This window comes from Notamacropus eugenii, chromosome 1 (genome assembly GCF_028372415.1).
Source record: "Notamacropus eugenii isolate mMacEug1 chromosome 1, mMacEug1.pri_v2, whole genome shotgun sequence".
NCBI classification, from domain to species: Eukaryota; Metazoa; Chordata; class Mammalia; order Diprotodontia; family Macropodidae; genus Notamacropus; species Notamacropus eugenii.
In genome coordinates, this window is record NC_092872.1 from 382,808,922 (window position 1) to 382,825,894 (window position 16,973).

The window sequence follows — 16,973 nt, forward strand, 5'->3', positions numbered from 1 at the left end:
TAGCAATAGTCCAGGTTTATACTAGGGTGGTCCTGGTACCATCAGCGAAGCACAGACATGTTTATCCAGTCAGCCACAAGCCTTCATGCTGTATTAGGTTAGCCACAGTCTCTACATTTAAGGTGTGTAGCACTTTATTCCAAGACTCAAGGTGGGAGATAGGTGAGCAGAAGCGATGTATCATTGCTGACACTTAAGAAGCCACCAGAGGGCACTCTGGACCTCAATTCAGGACCATTTGAGGAGACCAGCCTAGCTTCATCCCTTGGGCAGGTCACATTGTTCAGGTGAATCAGCTTGTACTAACAAATCCCTTGCTCTGACCTAAGATCTTCACTGGAGTAACAGTTGCACCTTCAGTTTAGGGGAGCAGCATGGTGCCATGAAAATGGAGGAAGTGTGCTGTATTTGGAGTCAGAGGAACGGGTTTGAAACCAGCCTCTGCCGCCTACTACCAGGGTGACTTTGGATAAAACATATTTAGAGCCTCAAGTTTCCTCATCTGCAAAATGAGAGGGCTAGCTCATATAATCCTTTTCACCTCCAAGTCATGATCCTAGAACGAGATTTCTAAGGCTCTTTCAACTTGTTAAAGCATATTCATACATTGTACCTCCTTCTCTTTGATCCTTTAATACTGTAATGTTTAGGTACTGTGTCCATTTGATAGGTAAAAAAACTGAGCCTCAGGGAGAAAAAGAATTTGCCCAAGACTGCCTGTCTAGTTAGTGGAAGAGCCCAAACTAGACTTTGGGCCTCTCCATAAGAACATTCAGCCTTTCCAACTCTGTCTTAAAAATATCTGTGAAAACTGGGGGCCTAGAATCATAGCTTCTCAAAGTAGAAAGACAACTCATTTATATTCTTGCCCAATATAAATGACATTTTTGAAGTACTTCTCAGGCACAGGCATAGACCAGTCATGAGGCAAGCATTTATTAAGCACTACTATGTTCCAGGCACTTTGCTAAGTGCTTTACAAATGTTATTTATTTAATCCTCACAACAACCCTGAAAAGTCCAATTTTACAGTTGAGGAAAATAAGGCAGACAGTGTTTAAATGACTTGCCCAGGGTCACACAGCTAGTACGTATCTGAGGTAAGACTTGAATTCAAGTCTCTCTGACTCCAGGCCTAACACTCTATCCACTCTGCCACTAGCTGTCCCCAGCATCACCTGGGTTTTAGCTCTGACTGGACTCTTGGCAAGTCACTTCTCTTGAGGAGATAGATAGGCTCAAATGCTTCCTACTTTAACATTCTATGTTCTAAAAGTCCTTTCAATCCTGACTCTGATATACTGAGGGTCCTTCCAGCACTAACATTCTGTTTTCCATGTTCTAAAGTCCCTTCTAGGTGATCTTTCCAGGATTCTATAAATCCTTAAGATGAAGAATCTACTTAACTTGATACAGACTAGGGCAGCAGCCTAATCTACCCTTTTACACCCAATCTAAATAAATAAAGCAATTTTAGAGCAGGCTTAGCAAAGTATAAGTTTTCAGACCATAGAGAATCAAAAGGGGAATTTTTTAATATCCCTATGACCACGAGTCCTCATTCTGTTTGCCTGAAAGCCAACTTAAAATACATGGTCTTCCTATGGTATGGCCTGAAAAATCGCCATACTGGAGAGCCTTGGGGAATCACTAGGATGAGAATATGAGGGAAAAGGAGACAAAGCTTATCACAGATCTGAGCTTCAGAACCTACAGGATGAACAGAAGTGTGTGTGTGTGTGTGTGTGTGTGTGTGTGTGTGTGTGTGTGTGTGTGTGAAAAGAGGGGAAGATGTTTTTAGTTTCCACTTCTTACTCAAAAAGTCACTGTTATTCAAGTTAGAATTTCTACATAGATTGTCTCTGTCAAGACTAGAGCCAGCATAAAAGTGACCTCAGCTTAGAGTCAGGACACTGGAGACCTTGGCACTGCTTTTGCCTTGCTCTTAACTACCTATGGAGGAGAAAGATCATCTAAGACAGATTCCAGGCCACACTCACATCCAATCTAAAGGTAAGAAAGAGTGGCTGTGTTTAAAAACAAAACAAAACAAAAAAAACAACATTTTTTTATCCCTTATTGGTCTATGACAGGGAGACTGAGAACACAATATCACACAGAGAGCCATGGAGAGGAGCATGATGGGTGTAAGTACGCTACAGCCTATAAGCAATGAGGAACTTCAAAGACCAGAAGTAAAAGCAGTCATTAGATGGAAGCAGCAGGAATTACTTCCTTCTGCTAGGGTCTATTCCTGGATTTGAGAAGGGTGCTCATTACAGGAAAAGCTGCCACTTGGCAGGTGGACAGCTCCAGCACTCTGCAGGTATCCTCAAGATGTTGAGAGAAACTAAAGAAAACCTCCAAAACATTGGGTGGACCCTCAGTGGGAAACTTCTGGGAGGACATGGAAATGTGGTATGGGAGAGGCAAGTATGGGTAGGTTGTGGTCTGTATTATGAGTCAGAAAACATCCCAATCAATGAGATCATGGATCCAATTTGTGTATTTGAGAATTGCATAAAGTGCCATAGCCACTCTCCTAGACTGAACAGACCATGAGAAGGGATCTCTGGCATAGCACAGAATGTCAGAACCAAGTGATGCGCTGGTTAGTTTTGCTGACGCTTTTTTTCCCTTTTTCCTTGTCTTTCTTTTTGCTACAAGGAATGGATCTATGTAGGAAAGTAGTGGTAGATGTGATGTAAAGATGAATCATACCAATAAAATATATATATATAAATTTATTTTTTAAAGAAAAATAAAAGAAAGATGGAGAGGGGGAAGAAAGGAGTTTGAATGATGGCAGCTGGGTGTTCAGAATCTCTGGTATGGGGAGTGAAAGATGGGATGGGAGTAAGCTATACATTGACAAATGAGTTCTAGTAGGTTAACATGGTTATTATTGTCCATAGAGGGTGTATAGTGTATAGCTGAAAAAGGGTGGGGCAGTGCTTGGGCAAGGAGCCTGCTGTGGACAGAGTTTGGAACATGATTGAAAGAATGGCTGACTTGGGAGGCCAGGAAGCCCCACTGAGTGGCCACAAGCGATCAACTGCTGTGGAATATTGGGAGAGGGCCTGGAAAATATTAGTTTCCTGAGGGCAAGAATTATCTTACTTATTTGTATGTGTATCCCTACCATTTAACCCATTGACTAAAACTTGGTAAGTCCTTAATAAACACTTGATCTATTTACCTACTAAGCTGCCTCAATATAGCTTACTTTTATGTAGCACTTTGCAAAGATGGCCCCATTTGATTCTTTTGACAATGCTGTGAAATAAAAAGTATGATTATTATACCTTATTAGAGATGAATAAGCTGAGGCTCAAAGAGTCACAGTCACAACAAATCAGGAACTAGAACTAGGTCAATGGCTCATATATTTACAGCTAGGAGAAACTTGGATCACCTCATCCTCATTTTACAGAGAAGGAAGCTGAGGCTCCTCTAGGCAAGCTAAGTGTCTTGCCCAAGGTTACAAATGTAGAAATCAGGAGATCCAGGAGCCAAGTCCTCTGATTCCCAACCCAGCATGCTTTCCATGATGTCCTAAGTGACCTTGCAGCCCCTCAATTAGTTGCCAGTTTCTAACAGTTGTTGCTGGGAAGGCTTTTAGATTGTGCCACCACACTGTGGAATGTGATTCAAGTAGGTCATAAGTTCTTCTTGCCCTTCACAGCTCTGCTGACCACTGCCTCTCTGGCAAATCTTGGTCCCCTTTTCTTGGCAGATCCTGTAGAGTAAGGGACTTGAAGCCTGGAGGAAGTCAGTGAAGGAGCAGTGGTGTCCTGGCAGGCTGACTGACCCTTGAGAGTGACCTAGGACAGGAAACACCCCTAGGGCACACTCAAAAAGCAAGTTTCTATGCAACTTGTCAGTTCCTGTTTGCAGAACTACTTGGAAATGGGGAAAATGACTCTGGAGGAGAGAGTGAGGCTGATGACTTTGCACAGCTCTGTCTCACTTAAATCCAATTCACATCCAAGTCAAGACATCCCCCCATGATGTCACTGGTCCTCTTCAAGAACAAAGGATGAACAGGAACAAGATGGTGATGGGGAAGACATGGAGAAAGGGCAGGGGAAATGAATTTTGTATTTAAGAGAGGTATAAAAGAGGAAGCAAAGGGAAATTTTTTTCTATCTCTGGTCCCAGGATTTCACCTCTCTGCCAAGACAACACAGCCTAAAATGAGAATCCAAGGGATCTGGACCTGGGCCAGGCCTCAGCATCTGCAAAGGGGGAAGGGAAGAAAGAAGGAAGACAGGCACCAGGGAGAAGGTGACAAACACGGGAGGGAATAAACAAGAGTCATAAAAGATAGGTTGTAATCTGTGTCCCTGGAGGAAACAACCACATCTGAAAGATCACTGAACCATTGAAGTATCCTGAGGACCTAGAAAAATGCCTAACAAATATTCCCCAAATTGGATCCTTTCATTTAACAGATAAGCAAACTGAGTCCCAGAAAGGTACAATGACTTGCCCAAGGCCATGAAGATGAAAAATACCTGAACCCTAATTTGAACTCTGGAATTTGCCCTGGAACTCTAAATCTATTCTATTAGTTGGTATATGACCCAGGCCTTAAAGGGAAGGGAGAGATTTTGACAGGTAGAGATTTGGGGTGAGAATAGCAGTGGAGTCTCATCCTAGACATGACAAATGATTTAAGGGCAGAGGCCACAGACACAGGAAAAGGCAAGACAGGGGTGCAGGGTAGTGGGGAGTCCAATTTGGCTGGGATGTAGAGTCCATGAAGGGGAGTCATGTAAGAAAAGGCTGGAAGGACAGGTTAGAGACAGGGTATGGAAAATAATCACCTAACAGGAATAAACATAAAGACTCTACCAGGCAGGTGTTTATATAATCAGCAAAGCATTTTGCATGAGATAACGTATATAAAGCACTTGGCTAAACTTAAGGCACTTTATAAATGCCTGTGCTGGTTCTCAAGAGATTTAGTCCATCGTCTCCCCAAGTCTCCTCCTCTGTTGGGATTGTAGAGAAAAGAGTGGCCTTCTTTCCTAGACTCTGGGACACCTCCTGGCTCTGCCATGTCTAGCTATTTAACTGTGGGCACATGACTAAAAGCTTTTGGGGCCTTTAATTTCCTCATTTGTACAATGAGGATAATAATACTTGGACTACCTATTTCAGAAGGCTATTTAAGGAAAGTGCTTGAGGTTAGATGAAAAGAAATGGAAGTGTTCTATAAATGCAGGGGCTTGTTTTTATTTTCATGGGTTGGGGCAGAGTTGAAAACTAGGCATGGAATCAGAAGATTCAGACTAGAGTTTCGGCCCTGCTATGAGAACTTAGGGAGATGATGGTACCCTTCTGAGCCTATAAAATGACAATAACACCAAAATGATGTAACGCAGAACATGGTTGTTAGGAGCCAATAACACAGTGGATATGAAGCAATGTATAACCATAATGGTGATGTTGAGTTGTTTTCAGTCATGTCCAACTTTCCATGACCCCATTTGGGTTTTCTTGGCAAAGTTACTGACATGGCTGGCCATTTCCTTCTCCAGGTCATTTTACTTGTGAGGAAACTGAGGCAAACAGGATTAAGTGACTTGCCTAGGGTCATAAAGCTACTTTGGAACTCAGGAAGATGTGACTTCCTGACTCCAGACTATCCATTGAGCTACTTAGCTGCCCATTATAACTATAAAGTACCATTTAAATAACAGCTGTTATTATTATCTTCATTATTCTGATGAGGCAGCTAGGTGGCTCAATGGATAAAGCACCAGTCCTAGAGTCAGGAAGACCTGAGTTCAAACTTGGCCTCAGACTAGATTAGCTATATGACCCTGGGCAAGTCACTTAACTTCTATCAGCCTCAGTTTTCTCATCTATAAAATGGGGATAATAATAGCCCCTACCTTCCAAGGTTGTCATAAGGATGAAATGAAATAATGTGTAAAATGCTTGGCAGACTTTAAAGTGCTACATGAATGTTCACTGTGACGTGCTTTCCTACCGTCTCTGGTGTTCCAGATCTACCGAGTCCTGTCCCCCTCATCTTCCCGTCACCGAGACTCAGATTAATCTCGGTTCACTTCTACTATTTTTTCTCTTCCTCCAAAAGAATTTACCCTCTATTTACTTTGAATACATAGTATGTAATTATCCATGCCTCCCCTGGTAGAAGATAAACTCCTTGAAGGCAGGCACCATTTCATTTTTGTCTTTGTACATTTAGCACTCAGCAGAGCTCAGAAGAGATAGCCAGTCCTTGATAAATTGATAGATTGCCTCTTCAGCCTTCCTAGGACGGTTGAGGAAGGTTCTTGCCTGAACCAGGAACTTGGAAGTGACTACCCTGAGCAATAGCTGCTCACATTTTTATAGTGCTATAAAGTTTACAAAGCACTTTCTTTACAACTTTTGGAAGTAGGCAGTGCCAACATTATTAAACCCATTTCACAGATAAGGAAACTAGTTCAGGAAGCAGAAGTGATCTGCCCAAAGTTCTACAACCAGAAAGAGATCCAGGTGGGTAGGAACACAGCAAGGGTGTGAATTCTCAGCAGCCAGGGTTATAGAGGAGAAACCTGAGGATCAGAGAATAGTCACACTGCAAATCTGTAGCAAAACACTAGAAGACACACTGTTTACAGGAGCAAGAATCTCACGTACCAGAGCCAGATTAAAATGTAATTGGGAAATATTTAACAAAATAAACTCAAATATAATAAAACACAGCTAATATTACATTTGAAAACTACACACAGCCTGCAGAGATCCTTCTGTATGGTTTAGTGGCACCAACCTCATTTCTATTTGAGTTTGACAAAATGTACCTATCAGATGGAATCTACTACAGTTGTTTAGGGGTGTGCTGGTAAATGCTTAACAACTGACCCTCTAAAAAATAATGACAATAAATATACAAAACAGACTTTTAAGTTTAATTGACATCATTAATATCTCTTAAGTCTAAACAATAAACAAAATAATAAATCAAGCTGGGCATTTGCTGATTTCCAGGGTATAAGTGCTCATACTGAAAATTTAGTGATTAGTTCTATCTGGTATGAATTGACTTCAGGACCCCCTTGGCTAAGGGAAATGTAAAAAAGTAGAAGGCACAAGTTAGCATCAAAAAGTTTATAAAGGGATCCAAGATGGCATAGAAAGACGCACATACACATAGCTCTGAACCCACAACCCATAGAACATCTGTAAAAAGTAACTCACGGCGAATTCTGGAGCAGCAGAGGCCACAGAACAGTGGAGCGAAGATTTCTGTTCCAGAGGGCCCTGCAAACCTCTCGCAAAAGGTCCATTTCGATGCAGACATGGAGCCGAGCACAGCCCTGCCACGGCTGCCCGGTGCTGAGAGGAGCAGATCCGAGCAGGCTTCAGGGACAGGATCTCCAGCAGCCACGCAGGTCCTTCCACCCACAAGTGACGGGGGTCAGTGAGAAGGTCTCTTTGGTGGGTCGAGAGGGGAGTGGGGTGCCCCATAACTCAGGCTCCTTCGGGAGGCAACAGCAGAGGCGGGAGCAGACCCAGGCTCCCCAAACAGGCAGGAGCCCAGATCCATTGTTGAAGGTCTCTGCATAAACCCCCTGAGGGAACTGAGCCTGTGAGGCAGCCCTGCCCCCACCCAGGCAGCTGAACTTGATATCACACTGAATAGCAGCCCTGCCCCCGCCCAAAGCCCTGAGGCTGGGAAGCAGCATTTGAGTCTCAGACCCTAAGCGCTGGCTGGGAGGATCGGGAGGCAAGGTGGGGGTGAGGAGAATATTCAGAGGTCAAGTCACTGGCTGGGAAAATGTCCAGAAAAGGGAAAAAACCCAAGACTATAGAAGGTTACTTTCTTGGTGAACAGGTTTCTCCTCCCCTCCTTTCTGATGAGGAAGAGTGGTGCTCACCATCAGGGAAAGACATGGAAGTCAGTGTTTCTGTATCCCAGCCCACTCAATGGGATCAGACCATGGAAAAGCTCAAAAAGAGCTCAGAAAATTTTGAAAATTATGTTAGAGGACTGGAGGAAAAACTGGAAAGGGTAACCAAAGACATGCAAGCAAAGTATGTACAGCAGATCAGCACCCTGCTAAAGGACACCCAAAAAAATGCTGAAGAAAATAACACCCTGAAAAATAGGCTAACTCAATTGGCAATGGAGGTTCAAGAAGCCAATGAGGAGAAGAATGCTTTCAAAAGCAGAATTAGCCAAATGGAAAAGGAGGTTCAAAAGCTCACTGAAGAAAATAGTTCTTTCAAAATTAGAATGGAACAGATGGAGGCTAATGACTTTATGAAAAACCAAGAAATCACAAAACAAACCCAAAAGAATGAAAAAATGGAAGATAATGTGAAATATCTCACTGGAAAAACAACTGACCTGGAAAATAGATCCAGGAGAGACAATTTAAAAATTATGGGACTACCTGAAAGCCATGATCAAAAAAAGAGCCTAGACATCATCTTTCATGAAATTATCAAGGAAAACTGCCCTGAGGTTCTAGAACCAGAGGGCAAAATAAATATTCAAGGAATCCACAGAACACCGCCTGAAAGAGATCCAAAAAGAGAAACTCCTAGGAACATTGTGGCCAAATTCCAGAATTCCCAGGTCAAGGAGAAAATATTGCAAGCAGCTAGAAAGAAACAATTCAAGTATTGTGGAAATACAATCAGGATAACACAAGATCTAGCAGCTTCCACATTAAGGGATTGAAGGGCATGGAATAGGATATTCCAGAAGTCAAAGGAACTAGGACTAAAACCAAGAATCACCTACCCAGCAAAACTGAGTATAATACTTCAGAGGAAAAACTGGTCTTTCAATGAAACAGAGGACTTTCAAGCATTCTTGATGAAAAGACCAGAGCTGAAAAGAAAATTTGACTTTCAAACATAAGAATGAAGAGAAGCATGAAAAGGTGAACAGCAAAGAGAAGTCATAAGGGACTTACTAAAGATGAACTGTTTACATTCCTACATGGAAAGACAATATTTGTAACTCTTGAAACTTTTCAGTATCTGGGTACTGGGTGGGATTACACACATACACATGCACATGCACACACACACACACACATAGAGACAGAATGCACAGAGTGAATTGAAGAGGATGGGATCATATCTTAAAAAAATGAAATCAAGCAGTGAGAGGGAAATATATTAGGAGGAGAAAGGGAGAAATGGAATGGGGCAAATTATCTCTCATAAAAGAGGCAAGCAAAAGACTTATTACTGGACGGATAAAGAGGGGAGGTGAGAGAAAAACATGAAGTTTGCTCTCATCACATTGCACTAAAGGAAGGAATAAAATGCACACTCATTTTGGTATGAAAACCTATCTTACAATACAGGAAAGTGGGGGATAATGGGATAAGCAGGGTGGGGGGGATGATGGAAAGGAGGGCATGGGGAGGAGGGAGCAATATGAGGTCAACACTCATGGGGAGGGACAGGATCAAAAGAGAATAGAAGTAATGGGGGACAGGATAGGATGGAGGGAAATATAGTTAGTCTTATACAACACAACTATTATGGAAGTCATTTGCAAAACTACACAGATTTGGCCTATACTGAATTGCTGGCCTTCCAAAGGTAAGGGGTGGGGAGGGAGGGAGGTAAAGAAGTTGGAACTCAAAGTTTCAGAAACAACTGTCGAGTAATGTTCTTGCCACTAGGAAATAAGAAATACAGGTAAAGGGGTACAGAAAGTTATCTGGCCCTACAGGACAAAAGAGAAGTTGGAGACAAGGGCAGAGAGGGATGATAGAAGAGAGGGCATATTGGTCATAGGGGCAATTAGAATGCTTGGTGTTTGGCGGGGGGAGGGGACAAGAGGGGAAAAAATTTGGAACCCAAAATTTTGTTAAAATGAATGTTAAAAGTTAAATAAATAAATTAATAATAAAAAAAAAAGTTTATAAAGTATGACAGCTAGGTGGCACCTAGCTAAAGCACCAGCCCTAGAGCTCAAATCTGACCTAAGAAATTTACTAGCTATGTGACTCTGGGCAAGTCAATTAACCCAGACTGCCTCCCCTGTAAAAAGTTTTATTTTTTAAGTTTACAAGCTCACTAAGGAGATAAGCCTTCTACATATGAGACATATACTCAATTCATTTCAACCAACATTGATTAAACCCCTACTACATGTAGTATACTATCACTATTACCCAGAATGCAAAGATTAAAAACATCATCTTTACTTTCAAGTAGCTTATAACCTAATGGAGGGTAAAGGCCCTTAGTTAAGTACTCATAATATAAGGGAGAGTCTAAGTGCTAAGGAGAGGTCCAAGCAAAGGAAGGAGGAATTTGAGATCACTTCCAGCTGGAGGAGATGAAGGAAGACATTAGGACAGAAAAACATCTCATGTTTATTCGCTTCTGTCCACTCACACAGACCCTCATCAGCACTCACCTGTACTATTGCATATCCTTGCTTCTAATTCCCTCCATTTGATCTATCCTCCACGCAGCTGCAAAACATAATCTTCCTAAAGCAAAAGTCTGACCATGTCAATGGCCCTGCTCAAAAATCTCTGTCTCTAAGATAAAATACAAATTCTTAAGCCTGGCATTGACAACCCTTTACAACTGGCTCTAAATTACCTTCCAAGACTCAATTCACATCATTTCAGGCAAATTAGCCTACTTGTCATTCCCCAGACTTGGCATTCCATCTCCTTCCCGTTTCTTTCCCAATCTGCCCTTCCTCTCCCCAACATCCTCTCATCTTTACCTCTGAGTTTCTTTCAAGGCTCAACTCAGATGCCACTCAGAATTGAATCTCTTCCTGATTTCCCTGTTTGTTCCTTTTTAATTTTGTAGTTTAGTTATTTTCAGTCGAGTCTGATTCTTCATGACCCCATTTGGGGTTTTCTTGGCAAAGATACTGGAGTGGTTTGCCTTTTCCTTCTCCAAGTCATTTTACAGATGAGGAAACTGAGGCAAACAGGATTAAGTGACTTGACCAGGATCCTACAGGTAGTAAGGTCTGAGGCCAGATTTGAACTCCTGAGTCTTCCTGAGTCTAGGCCCAGTACTCTATCCACTATGGTGCCACCTAGTGGCTTTTCTCTCCTTCTACAATTTGTCTTCTATTTGTTTATTTACCTCTTTTCATATCTTATCCTAAGGGCAGGAGGGAGCCATTTAACATTTCTGAGCAAAGGGTTAATCAGGTAAGATCAATATATTGAGAAAATACTGGGAGCTGAGTGCAAGCTGGTTTGGAAAGGTCAGAAAATAAAGATATGCCAGGCTATTACAAGGACCTCCAGAGACTTTGCCCTTGGGTTGCTGAGCCATCCAGAACTCCCACCCTTGAGCCATGTTGTGCTGGCTGATGAGAGCCAGCCTCAGACCCCATAACACTTGACCTGGCCATCTTCTTGCCCTACCCTGGCATGTACCCTGGCATATCCCCTCCTCCTCTTGCTCTGGAAACAACAATAAAAATCAAGTCTGCCACCGACTGGAAAACCCATGTTAGTCCATCCCAGTGACTTTTTTGTTATCTTCCTTTTGCTCTAGAAACCTGAATCAAATCAATATTTCTATTGCTTAGGTAAAGGGCATGATGTTGGAAGTCACTAACACCAACACTCTCTTCTTTCAGGTTCATTATTAGGAGGAAATGAGGTACTTACAAGTCATTAAACAGTTAACAAAAGGATACACAATACAACATAGGATAGGCAACATGGACCCTTGGCTTCCCTGGATCTGACCCCTTGTCTCCATATAGAAACTCATCTGTTCATTAGGGCAGAATATCGTGAAGAGTATGATAGCTGGCAAGGTCTTCGGAAATTCACTAGATCCAAGATAACTAGATTCCAATTATTGGAGTTTTTCATGCCTTTAGTTGACCAGAAAACTGTATTAAGGAAGGTAGGGCCAATCAAGTCCAAGGGACGACTTTATTTCTTTTTAGAGTAAGGTAATCCCAGTCAGAGGAGGGGCCTGGGCCCTCTATGTTGGGCATGGGGTGAAATATTGGTAGCTATTAGTCCCTTCAAATACATCAGGCTTCAATGAGCTCCCCTGTGGTTCCACTCACCAAATTTGTGACATCCCAGACCAAAATGCCCTTCTCAGGTCACCATCCCCTCCCTTATCCGTCTGTCCTTATTAGAATATAATCTTCTTGTAAACAAAAACCGTCTAGCTTTTATTTTATATGCATGGCACTTGGGGGGAAAAGCAAAAGGGAGTAAGCATTTATGTAGTATCTACAATGTACTATATATACTATGCTGAGTGCATTTTTAAAATATTATCTCATTTGATTGTCACAACAACTCTATAAGAAACATTTTATCATTATCTCCATTTTACAGTTGAGGAAACCAAGGCAAACAGAGGTTAAATGACTTGTCCAGGGACACACAGCTAGTACATGCTTACAGCTGAAACTGAACTCAAGTCTTTCTAACTCCAGACCCAGGGTTCTAGCCACTGCACCACCAGCGGCTTCCATGCACCAGTGTCCACAACACGACAAAATTAACACGTTTTCATTCATTTATGACTATTTTTTTGTTCCTGTTTAGTATCCTCAGGGCAGGATGAAAATGTTAAGAGGTCAATTATGTGTGAGATCAGTTGTAAGAGGGAGAGATATCAAAGACATAAAATCTCAACCTTTATTAATTGCAAAACAGGTTAACAGGAAAACATGAACAACTAACTCATAGACCTCCTTTCCAATAAATGTAAAAATTTTATGAGAATAATCTACACACATGAAAGGTATCCTTGATGAAGATACTAACAGAGAACAGCCAGGCTTTCTCCAGCAAAATTCCACATCTTTGCCATCACAGGTAGACCCAAAGATGTAAAGAACACAAGATTCCATTATGCTTATTAGGTTTTTAAAATTATTTTTAAATTTTTTTTATTCTGTAGAACAAAAGCTCTGTCTTAAAGGTTACTTATCCTCAAGTGTCTACCCTGCATAAATCAAAATTATACAAGATATTTGAACAATATCTATATCTTGTAAGTAATATCTAACAGAGATAACCTTGCTAATGACCCTCTGATCATTAACATCCATTGAGGCATAAAATAGAGGATCAAAAGAGTTTTTACTATCATGGAGAAAATCTAGCATATCAAGTTGAAGAAAGATTCCTTATGCATGGTGAAGTCAACCCACATGACCAGTTTGTGGCTGGCATTGTATTGGTCCCATGAAGCCCTGTAACACTGCAGAATCTCTTAGATAAGAGCCATAATCATTACAAAGAGTGGACTGGTCTAAGCATTCACAAAGGAAAAACTAAGCAAATGAATGCTTCTTTCCCAGACTAGTCTAGAGAGGTAGATGTACATCCTATAAAGCTTGTACATTAGCAAACATACCTTGAACAGACACTGAAAATGGATAGTAAGTTGGACCCAGAATTAAACAAGAGATGCAAAGATTAGGAAATTTACAGGAAATTGCAGTTCCTTTACCGACCAAAAACTGCTCTAAAATAAAGGCCAATGTTTACAACAACGAAAAGGTTTATTGATAACTTTTATTGTTACATCATCTATATTTCCCACTGTATCCCTTCTTCCATCCTCCAGAGCCATCTCTTAAAAAACAAAGGACAGAAATTTTTTAAAGGGTCAGCAAAACTAACCAAAATATTGATTCAGGCAGTATTCCAAATGCATAGTATGGGCTATGACATTTCTAAGCGCTTTCATTTGGGGGTCTCTATCAGCAGTCAACCAGTGAATTCTCATTATTTTATTTTGCCTGAAGGTTCTAAGAAATCTGAAGTTTCCATTTAAGATTTCTTGAAATATGGTATCCAGACTTTTTTTTGGTCGTGGTTTTCAGGGAGTCAGATGATTCTTAAATTGTCTCTTCTTGACTTAATTGCAGCTCAGTTGTTTCTAATAGTAGATATTTTCTTCTAGGTTTTTAATCTTTTGATTTTTGTTTTTCATTTCTCATGCTCTAAAGAAGTCAGTGAGTTCTGTGGGTTCATTACTGGGTAAGGTTTTCTACCTGCTATTTCTAAGTTATGTATTATTTTACTTCCAGTTCTTTCTTCCAGCGCTCTTCTTTCACTTTTAGTTCCATTTTTTATCTCTTACTTTATTCTTCTAAACACTCTTGCATGCCTTGTGGCCAAGCCATTTTTTTTCATTTGAGGTTCTACTTATATTTCATAGGCTCATAGGACCATAGCTGTAGAGCTGGGAAAGACTTGAAATACCCTCTAATCTAACCTGCTCATTTGGCTGTAACTTGTCTGAAGTCATATAGGTAGTTGCTATGGAATTACTCTCTTTTTCTGTATTTGTCTTTTGGAAGTCTCTGGATCCGTATTTCTTTACAAAGATTGGTGTCTTCTGTTTACTCGTATCTCTGGCCTCAGTTCCTGATTTTTTTGAACTTTGTGTCAGTCAACAAGCATTTCTTAAGCACTTATTGCATGGCAGGCACTGTGCTAAGCACTAGACATACAAAGAAAGGCAAAACACATGGTCCCTGCCTTCAAAAGAACTCACATTTTAATAAGAGAAACAATAGGTAAATAACTATGAATATATATTATATACATTATATTAATATATCATTATTATTATACACACGCACACACACAACAGATAGGAGGTAATCTTCAGAGAGAAAACCCTGGCATAAGGAGTGTAGGGAGAGGTAGGGCGGTCCTTGAGGACAGATGGAGTTTCACATGTGAGGAAGAGCAAAAAGGCCAATAATGTTGCCGGAAAAGATAAGAAGACTGGAAAGATAGGAAAAGGCAAAGTTATGAACGAAAATGGAAAACTATACAACACTTCACAAAACAGAAGACCCTGTGGAGTTTGAGGATAATAAAGAACCACAATACATTGTTCCTGAGTGTTTTAAAAAGGAAATGAGAATTATGAGGACAGAAATTTATGGTCTGCAAAGCAAAAATAATTGACGGAATAGAAAAACTTGAACCTGAAACTGCAAGTTGAACAGTACACACAGAGAGAACAGTACACAGAAGATCCAAAAAAACCTTAAAAGAAAATATGCTCACTATCCAAGCAAAACATACTGATCATGATAGAAATGAATTTATTTCCTGCAATAGGAATGAAGAAGACGGGAAACTAAATTTCAAAGAGTATCTCTCATCTACTTAAGGGCAGCCAGGTGGAGCAGTGGATAGAGTACTGGGTTGTATAGTTTGTCCTTCGTTCTTGAAGAGGACCATATCAGGATGAGGATGACATGGCTTACAACTGAATTGGATTTGAGGGAGGGCTGTGCAAAGTCCCCAGCCTCATTTTCTCCTCCAGAGCCATCTGATTCCAGTGGCCAGATAGAGATCAGGGCAAGTGGACATGATCTAGGATGCAGTGGGACGCCTTGGCCTTTTTAAGCTGAGGTCTTTCCGAGTTCTCGCTTTGAATGAGGCAATACACATTTAGTGATTAGGCCTATTTCAGAAGTGAGTCAAAGAAAGACCCGTTAAATTAAAAAAAAAATCAAACTGTGGGGGGAAAGCCCTCAGGGTTGCTGGCCTAAAGAGAAACAATTACTATTTACATTCACTCTAAGCTTTGAGGGGGCAAAAGATAACTATCAAGTGGTGCTTGGGCAGGGATCTAAGATTGGCCAATCAATAAGAACCAGAGCGAAATGGGTTTAAGGCATGGTCTTTAAGAAAAAAATCTAGTCAGTAAACCCTAAGATAACTAGGTGGGTTTCAGCCATCAAAAGACAGGAAGACCTGAGTTCAAATCTAGCCTCTGACACTTACTAGCTGTGTGACCCTGGGCAAGTAATTATCCTGTTTATCTCAGTTTCCTCGTCTCTATAATGAGCTGGAAAAGAAAATAGCAAATCACTCCAATATCTTTGCCAAGAAAACCCCAAATGGGGTCATGAAAAGCTGCATGTAACTGAAACAACACAAAGTTATGAAGTGCTTTAAATGCCAGCAGCTTTTATGTTTGATCTTAGAGGTCACAGAGAGCCACTGGAGTTCAGTAAGTCTATTAAGAATCCTTCTTGACTTCTCTGCAGGCTTTCACACTGTTGATCACTCTCTTCTCTCTAGGTATTCGTGACATGGTTATCTCTTCACCTGTCTGACTTCTCAATGTCCTCTGTCACATACACTAACCATAGGTGTCATTTCCTCCAAAGTTTTGTCCTAGGCCCTCTTCTTTTCTCATCAGCTCCCTTGGATTCAGACACAACCCATACCAAACTTTTAAATTGATTAATTAGGTAAACAACACTTGATCTCAATTTCCTTTTCTCTTGTTTTGTCTTCATTCAGAACACTAACAGGCGTTAACATCTTTTTTTTTTTTATTTTTTAATGTTTAACAATCACTGCCATACAATTGAGATTTTATCCCCCCCCACCTACTCCCCACTACCCCCCTCCCTCCCCACGACTGCATACAATTCTGTATAGATTCTACATATACTTGCCTATTGAGTATATTTTCACTATAGTCACGCTATGTAGTCAGACTAAAATAAATGAAAGAAATCGTATAACAAATCAGAACATGATACACAAACACATACCCATACACAAACATGATCTGCTACATTTTGTGAGTGACTTCCATATTTCTTTCTCTGAGTGTGGAAGGCATTTTGCCTTGAGAACCACCTTTGGGATTTTTTTTTTTTATAAGTAGTTTTTGCGTTATTACCAGGCGTTAACACCTTAAGTCAGACCTCAGAGGTAAACTCTAATTAAGCAAGGTGTGGTCCTTCCCCTCCCTAAACCCTTAGGGGCTTTCCTGGTCTGGACACTGCCACAGTTTTTATGTCCCCCAGGGCAGGATGCTGCAGCAGGTTTCCAGTATGTTTACTGGCACTGACTTCTCCAACAGGACTCTTCTACCCATGTCTGAAATTTGTCTTTTTGTGTGATACTGGGATGAATGAAAGAAGATATTCCTCTCTGGACTTGTCATTATTCCAAATAGCTCTTCATTAATGG